The 7,961-nt window shown below is 43.2% G+C and overlaps 1 long non-coding RNA gene across 1 annotated transcript; it reads left to right on the top strand.

Annotated features, from left to right (window-relative positions):
- The first annotated feature begins 172 nt into the window (after positions 1–172).
- LOC111826171 lies at positions 173–2,916 on the top strand. Its single transcript, XR_002829436.1, has 2 exons — positions 173–320; positions 2,092–2,916. It is a non-coding gene; the product is annotated as an uncharacterized LOC111826171 (long non-coding RNA).
- The last annotated feature ends 5,045 nt before the right edge of the window (positions 2,917–7,961 follow it).

Raw genomic sequence — 7,961 nt, forward strand, 5'->3', positions numbered from 1 at the left:
AAGCAACGCATTCTCCCTTCCTGTAAGTGTGGTCTCGGCATGGAGCGCTGGAGAAGTAAGACTTCCCTAGAGTAGTTGTTGGCTCGGAGGGTCAGATTTATAGCGAGGACATCTTTTGTATCTGGATTGTTGCTTACCCACCTCCGCGCCGGACCCTCAAGTTCCTTGATCGAGACACACAATTACTAGTCTTAGGATGGATTTTTCTCAGTCATTTATACATCGTGAGAAGTGTGTGTTATTTGCAACTTGTTGAGGAAACACAAGAGTAGGCTGTGACCGCACTACAGAAGCGGAATTAAACACTAAGAATGAATGAGGTGCGTTTCTGAAGAGGGAGAGGCTTACGGAAGCCTCGTGAGTTTTTATTCTTCCCAAAGCACAAACTCTTGGTTCCCCGAATACACGGAACCAGATATGGTTCTAGACACCCTCACGTACCGTTTACTAGCCCCTGACTGACTTTCCAGGACGGTGGTGGGTTTGAAACCATGTTCACCGTGGGCCCCAGGCTGTTCTTGTTGCATTGCAGTCTGTAGGCAGCAGCTCCGCGGCCTGAGGAACTCGAGGGGACTTGTGTGTAATGTCCCAGTGGGAGGAGAGAAGCGTTGACGGTCACCCCTGGAGGACCTGAAGCGGGGGCAGCTGGAATGTAAGGGAATGTGGCTCCTCAGCCTGCAGCCCTGGGAGGGGGAGGGGGGAGGACCGGCGCAGAGCGAGGTCACTGGGAAGTCTGTGAGAGAGGGCAGCTGAGGCCCCACTGACCAGTCCTCTTGACACCCTCTTCCCTAACTGCTGCCTGTGGGCCAGCGGGGGCGGGGTTCCCTAGCCATTGGCAATCCCTGGTCAGCTGGCCTCCAACAATACAGTAGTCATTCACGGTCAAGCAAGGAACTTCCAGACTCGGCTGACTCACACTTCCCAGGGTCCCCAACCGGAACAGATTCCTTAAGAACAAGGAAAGAAGGAAAAGAAAAAAACACACAAAAAAACCCCAAACCCCAAACAAAAAAAATCACACGTGAAATAGGCTATATTTTAGAAAAAATAGAAAGGCAATAAGTTGCGATAACCTCTTACCATTGACCAATTTCTACAGGAAAGAGTTTTAAGTGTAGTAGGTTTTCTGGAGTCAGTTCTAGGCTCTGATTGGTAACTGGGACTTTCTAATTGCAAATGGCAATAACTCGTAAGTTATCAGCAATAATAAATTTAGCATTAATTTGAGTACACTGTTCTGTTTCTGCACTGGCTGCAGTGCATATGTGTTAAGACAATAGTGTTAAGGTCCTGTTCATTTTCTTTGGAATTCAATGTAGTTGTGCATCAAACTTAAGAGAAGGAAGGTTTAAATAGCAATGAGACTTAGAATTATGGGCACTTGGAACAAGCCCAGCTTCCCCTAAATTGCCCCTTAGTTTGCTGGTATCAGTATTCAGATTCCTGATTCATTTACACGTCTGCTTCCATGTGGCAGGGACATTCTGATACTCGATGAATAATGGTTTGAGTCCTGCGGTTAACTTTCAAGTCTTCCAGAGGATTGTCAACAACAAACAAGGCTTATTGAATTCCATCTTGCTATGCAAGTTTTGTCAGATGATCAAATAGTAGATCGGATGCATCCCCATTGTATGTATGACATTTTCAGACCAAGTCTTAAGCTTTTTGAATACATTGTAGTAGCTAATTCAGGGGAGGGGAAAGGATGACCCAGGTTTAGATGGACTATTTTTGAGCTACGGGGCTCGTTTTGAAAGACTGTTGTCCAGATAAGCTGTTGCTGCAGATAAAAGTTTCTTACAAATCCAAGTTGTACTTTCACTCATAGCCTAATTTAAAAGTCAGATTTTTTGCATAGGAGCAGAAACCTTTTGCTGAGCACAGAAGGTGGACTCTAAACTTTGGACCACAGTGACAGCTCTGGTGAGAGTTAGAGGAGATGGATTTGTCAAGCCATAGAAAGAAAACCTAAATTCTAGTGAGCGTATGACCTCTCACCGTTTTAAGAGGTACCAGATTCATTTGCACTATTAGGAATGCTAGTTTTGTGCAAAAATAATGCCTTACCTGTTTTCCCCCCACATTTAGGTTGAAAAGCTTTCAAACGTTTCAAGTTATGCTGAACCAAAAAAAACCAACAAAAACAACATAAGACAAAAAAATAAAAAAAATAGCCCAAGGAAAACAAGACACACAAAATATAAAAAGCCCACTTTTTATTTCTGCTTTGAAATGCAAATGGCTAGAGCACGGTTACGGTGTAATGATAGCTTTGTAGGTCAGTTTTCTGTCCTGCTGGGATGTCTGCGAGGCCACCATCAGCAGCAACCCGCCCCCCACCCCCCACCCTGGCCCCCCATGTACACTTCTAAGTGTGGGACCTACCATTTGCTCTTTTCTTTCTTTCTTTTTTTTTAAGCTTTATCTTTCCTTGTGCACCCTGACCAAGAAGTATCTTTGATTATGATCAATGTATTATGTCAAAATGTAGGCTAGTTAAACTTTTGTAAAGTTGCCTGGAATGTCATTTGTTAGGTTATAAACACAAAATCTCGATGAAGGGTTATATGTGTTGTGTACAAATCTTAATTATTTTCAAATGGACAAACTTGTCATTACATTTGTAACCTTGTACAGAGGATTTTTCACTATGTGCCTAGCTTGGTGTCCATTCAGCTAAAATTGAAAAAAAAAAAAAAGGTGCATGAAGAGTTACAAATCAGAAATTAAACAAAGTATATGTAGAGATGACTATTTTATATGACATGGCCCAATCCTGTATTTATTTCTACCCCCTTTTTGAAAGTATTTATAAAACTAGTTGAGGACAGCTGTATTTTTTTGTTGAACTATTTAGTAGAATTTGTGCCTTTTTGTCTGTATGTGAATAAATGCTGTACATTTTGCAATACATCTTAAGTGTCTTTTGAAATCTGCTGTTGCTCAATGTTTAAAGATGTACATGACTTAGTTCTGAATCGGCGTGTAGCAAGTGTGTCCTGGTTTAGATGATGAATGCAAACTGTAGGGAACAGGACAAGAGGTAGGCGCTGGCCCCCCCCCCCCCCCCGGTCCCGCTCAGGGGCTGCTCTCTGCCCAGCTCTGATGTGGAGACGCTGAAAGATGATCACGGTTTGATTTTTGTCTTCCCTACCTCAATGGAGTTCTTTCTGGAACACAATTTTAGATCTGAAAACAACTAGTCGTTGAAGCAACTTAAGACTTTAGGGTCAGAGAGACTGGTCATGATCATGGTTTGATTTTTGTCTTCCCTACCTCAATGGAGTTCTTTCCGGAACACAATTTTAGATCTGAAAACAACTAGGGGCTGCTCTCTGCCCAGCTCTGATGTGGAGACGCTGAAAGATGATCACGGTTTGATTTTTGTCTTCCCTACCTCAATGGAGTTCTTTCTGGAACACAATTTTAGATCTGAAAACAACTAGTCGTTGAAGCAACTTAAGACTTTAGGGTCAGAGAGACTGGTCGCATGACCTTGGCCAGATCGCCTAGCCTTTATAAGCCTCAATTTCCCCTTCTGTGAAAAGAGGGTAACATCCTACAGTGTGACTGGGGTTACTGTGATACTTCAAGCAAGTCCATGCAGTAACTTAGGTAAAGCTGCAGAAGGATTTAGTAGCTGGGAGGCTATTTCTATGATGAGGAACAAGACCTTTTTCCAACATATTGTTGACTGGTGAGCATTCTGAGGCAAAAAAAGATGTTATTCCTGAGTGCAGGAAGATTGTTTCATAAGGCTCTTTAAAAAGATAACTTTTAAGAGCACAGTTTTATTAAACACATTCTTAGGTATTATCTGCATTCTACAAAGACATGTTGAGGTCACCTCATTAGGCCTGGGCTTCAGCTCCACTTTTTTTTTTTTTAGTACATTTAAAAAAAAAATACACATATATATATATATATATATATATATATATATATATATATATAGTTGATTTTTTACAGAGAGGAAGGGAGAGGGATAGAGAGTTAGAAGCATTGAAGCATTGATGAGAGAGAAACATCGATCAGCTGCCTCCTGCACACTCCCCACTGGGGATGTGCCCGCAACCAAGGTACATGCCCTTGACCGGAATCAATCCTGGGACCCTTCAGTCCGCAGGTCGATGCTCTATCCACTGAGCCAAACCAGTCAGGGCTCGGCCCCATTTCTAATGTCTAGCTTGGTGCTCTCCCTGCCTGAAGCAGCACTGAGTCACCACACGCAGAAATTCACATCCATGACATGCAGTTTTCTGTGTTGGGGACAGCCAAGCCGACGTGGGTCGTGCATCCTCACCTAGATTGGGGTGCACAGGAGCCACACCAGGGTAGCGCTACTGCCCTCATGTATAATTTTTGTAATAATTTGGCCAGTGTGTGTGTGTGTGTGGTTTTTTTTTTTTTTACATGAATTGTTCATACATTTGGCTAAAAGTTAATTTCTCCTGGTTCCTCCTTAGTGACTGTTTCCTTCCATGTTGCTTGCTCTCCCCATCTCCCCAGAGAGAAAGAACTGGGATTCTTCCTACAAGGTCTTCACGTTGAATAACCACAATAGTTCCCCAGGGAAGTTAAGTCCCCAGGAGCTACAGGCAGGGCTTAGCCGTGGCAGTTCTGAGACGTGATGGGGAATGCGGCACCAGGGACCCGTGCTCTTGTGTTCACCCAGATCACTCAGAGAACGGTTTCTACCTTTGAAAGTCGCCATCTGCAGCAAACTTGGCGATTAGCTTCCAGGGTGCAGGAGGATTTCTCTCTGTTGCTCACAAGAGCTTGGACTGTCTGGTTATTGAAAAAGGGACATGAGCAGATCTTGTATCTACTTCCCTGGCTTCAGCTGCTCTCTCCACGGCTGAGTCCACACCTGCACTCCGGCTCCTCCTGGGCCGAGCCCGCGCCTTTCCTCGGGATGTAGGCAGTTCCTTTCCTCGGGATGTAGGCAGGTGCTGGGGGTTTCGGAACTCATCCTTTTCATGTCCTGCCTTAGAGACGGTAACTCAAGCCTGGAGCCTGGGAGTGCTGCCTGAGTCCTTTCTTCCACGCCCACGGCCGAGTCGTAGGTTTGTGGATCCCACTTAGTATCTCCTCAGCATTTTTCACTTCTCAGCCCCAGAACCACATGCCACGTAGCTCAAGCTGCACCAGTTCTTGCCTGGGTTATTGCAGCTGCCTCTTGTTTCCTTCACTCAAGTCTTGCTGAAATAATCCCTCCTCCCCCTCAATTAGCTGCAGCTTTGCCAACGCTATCTCCATAGTGATAGCTTGTGCAATTAAAATCTGAGTTTGTCATTCTGCGCGTCGCCTTCAGGAGAACCTCCAGACTCCTGCAGATATGCCAGGGCTTTCACCTCGCAGGCACTGGGCTAGTTTATGTACAATGACTGTTTAAGCCTCACATGTGAGGTAAGTGTTATCTAATTTGCAGATGAGGAAACTGAGGCACAAAAGTTAGTTGCTCGAGGTCAGTAGGTGGTAGAGCTGGGAGTCAGTCAATCCCTTGAGCTCGGCTGCCTCACAGAATATAAAAATAGTTCCCCTAAGGAGCTCTGGTGTTCCTGAGTGTGCTGAGGATTACACATGGGAACTTTAGGTTAATGAATTTCTATAAAGTAAAGCTGCTAATCATGGCCTAAAACCTACGTCAATGTCCTGGCCGAATGACTGAACGTAACCTAATGGATAATGACTAATACAGTCAGCTTGTGGTCGGTTGCTGCCTTCTTCTAGGGCAGTGGTTCTCAACCTTCCTAATGTAGCGACTCTTTAATACAGTTCCTCATGTTGTGGCGACCCCAATTTCATTGTTACAACTTGAACATAATTAAAGCATAGTGATTAATTACAAAACAATATGTAATTATATGTGTTTTCCGATGGTCTTAGGCGACCCCTGTGAAAGGGTCGTTCGACCCCCAAAGGGGTCGCGACCCACAGGTTGAGAACCGCTGTACTAGGGAGAATGGAATTAGTTTCTGTAGCGTCATGTACATTTATGTAGCGAGCACACATACACATTTTCAGATAGAACATATGCATATATGAGCAAAAAAAAAAAGAGCACTGCTATCAGAAACTCAGTAACAATTCTCTATATCCTGACACCTTCCTGGAAAGTTAAAGAATTATTTAGAGTCATACAGTTTCTTGATGATGAATCTAGAATTAGGAATAATGTCTAAAAACTTTAAATTGATGGATGCTATGTCAAACCTTCAAATCAGTATTTTTGTAATAGAAGGTATAACAAATCCAGTTAATTTTTCAAATAAGCCAAGCAATGACTTATTTGTCAAATTAAATAGCCAAGATAAACAATTTTTATCAAATTAAATAGCAAAGATTTTTTTAAAAAGTACTGTCATTCCTAATTAACACTAATGTATCTTGGTATTCTCACTACTACTCGGCTTATATCTGGCTGAATTTTAAGTAGTACATTTATAACTATGGATTAGTTATGGCTATTTTACCCACTCGTCTGGCGGAAGGTTCTAACCCCAGGATTACCACCTCTGTGGCATTCCCTCTCCCACGCAGCAGCCTCAGGGCGAGTTCCTCCTTTTCTTGCGCCTTTCGGCCCCGTGCCAGCTTCACTGTTTGAATTGCTGAACTTTTTTTTCATATCAGATGATTGTGATCATATCTTTGCCTCTACTAGTCCCAAGTCCCAAATTTTGACACAGGAAATCATACAATATTATACCAACCACTTTACAATTGCTAAACAAGATTTAACATATTTATGATTTCTGGTAGCCGCTTCATAGTTTTTTCCCCCCTTTATTAAGATATTATAAATGTGTCCTTATCCCCCCCAATGTCCTCTCATCCCCCCAATCCTGCCCTCACCCTCACCCCCTGTTGTCCACATCCATCGTTCATCGCTTCATAGTTTTTTGGTGCAATTTTTACCACCCATTATAGAAAAAAACTACCAAATCCCACTATATATGAAGTTGCTTTTCTTATACCAAGTTTTCTCTGTAATGCATATTAATTAGATGACCAAAAGGGCTTTTTGGGTTAATCAGAAAAGGTAAAAAGGAGATAAAAAGGGCTCACAGTTCAGATTTGTTATAATAGGGTTGATGAATGAAAAAGTGGAAGTAGAAATTTTCAAATCCTAATTTGCATTAGGATTAGGCTGCTTTTCTTCTCTGCACCTGTATTTCCCATCAGGAACACCATCCTTGAACCGAGAAGGACACCCTAATGGGTCATGAGTAATACCAGTGTGGAGGGTACTGGTAGAAGTTACGTGAAGTCCAGGATGAGCAAGTCCAGGATGTGGCCCAGGTGAACTCCATCCCAGGGCATCAGAGAATGAGAAAGGTGACTGCTCAGTCCCTGTCAGCAAATAGGAGAGAGGTCAAAGGTGTGGCTTCTGTGGCCCCGGAGACGCCGCATGGCGAGTAGAAGGCGTCTGGTGCGGGAGAGGCCGGGTGTGAAACCTCAGGGCCACTTTCCTGCTTTTGACCCAGAGCAAGTTGGTTAACTTCCGTCATACCTTCTATCTTAGGAAATGGAATAATATCCCCCTCGCTGGGGTGTTGTATTGTATGAGCTAACAAATGCAAAATGTTAGCGCAATGCCTATGTATGTGTGATAGGTGCTCAATAAACAAGCATCATTAATACAGATCAGCATGTTTACTGTAGACCCAGGGACGGAGTCTCCATGGATTCTTTTAGTTATTTATAGAAACGTGATTATAGCTTCTCTCCTCTTTCTAGATCAGTGGTTCTCTGGACATACATAGGAGACCCACATGTTTTTTTGAGAAAAATGTTATACAACCAAAATTGCTGCCAGCTTTCCTTGAGAGCAACAAAGGAGGGGACAAAATGAAAGAGGCTGTCAGACTTCTGGGGATTCTTACAGATAGGGAAACAGGGTGACAGAGCTACTTGGGCTGCTAAACATGTGACATACTTTCAAGGAATACAAAGAA

The sequence above is a fragment of the Myotis lucifugus genome, unplaced genomic scaffold, assembly GCF_000147115.1.
Source record: "Myotis lucifugus unplaced genomic scaffold, Myoluc2.0 scaffold_1, whole genome shotgun sequence".
NCBI lineage: Eukaryota > Metazoa > Chordata > Mammalia > Chiroptera > Vespertilionidae > Myotis > Myotis lucifugus.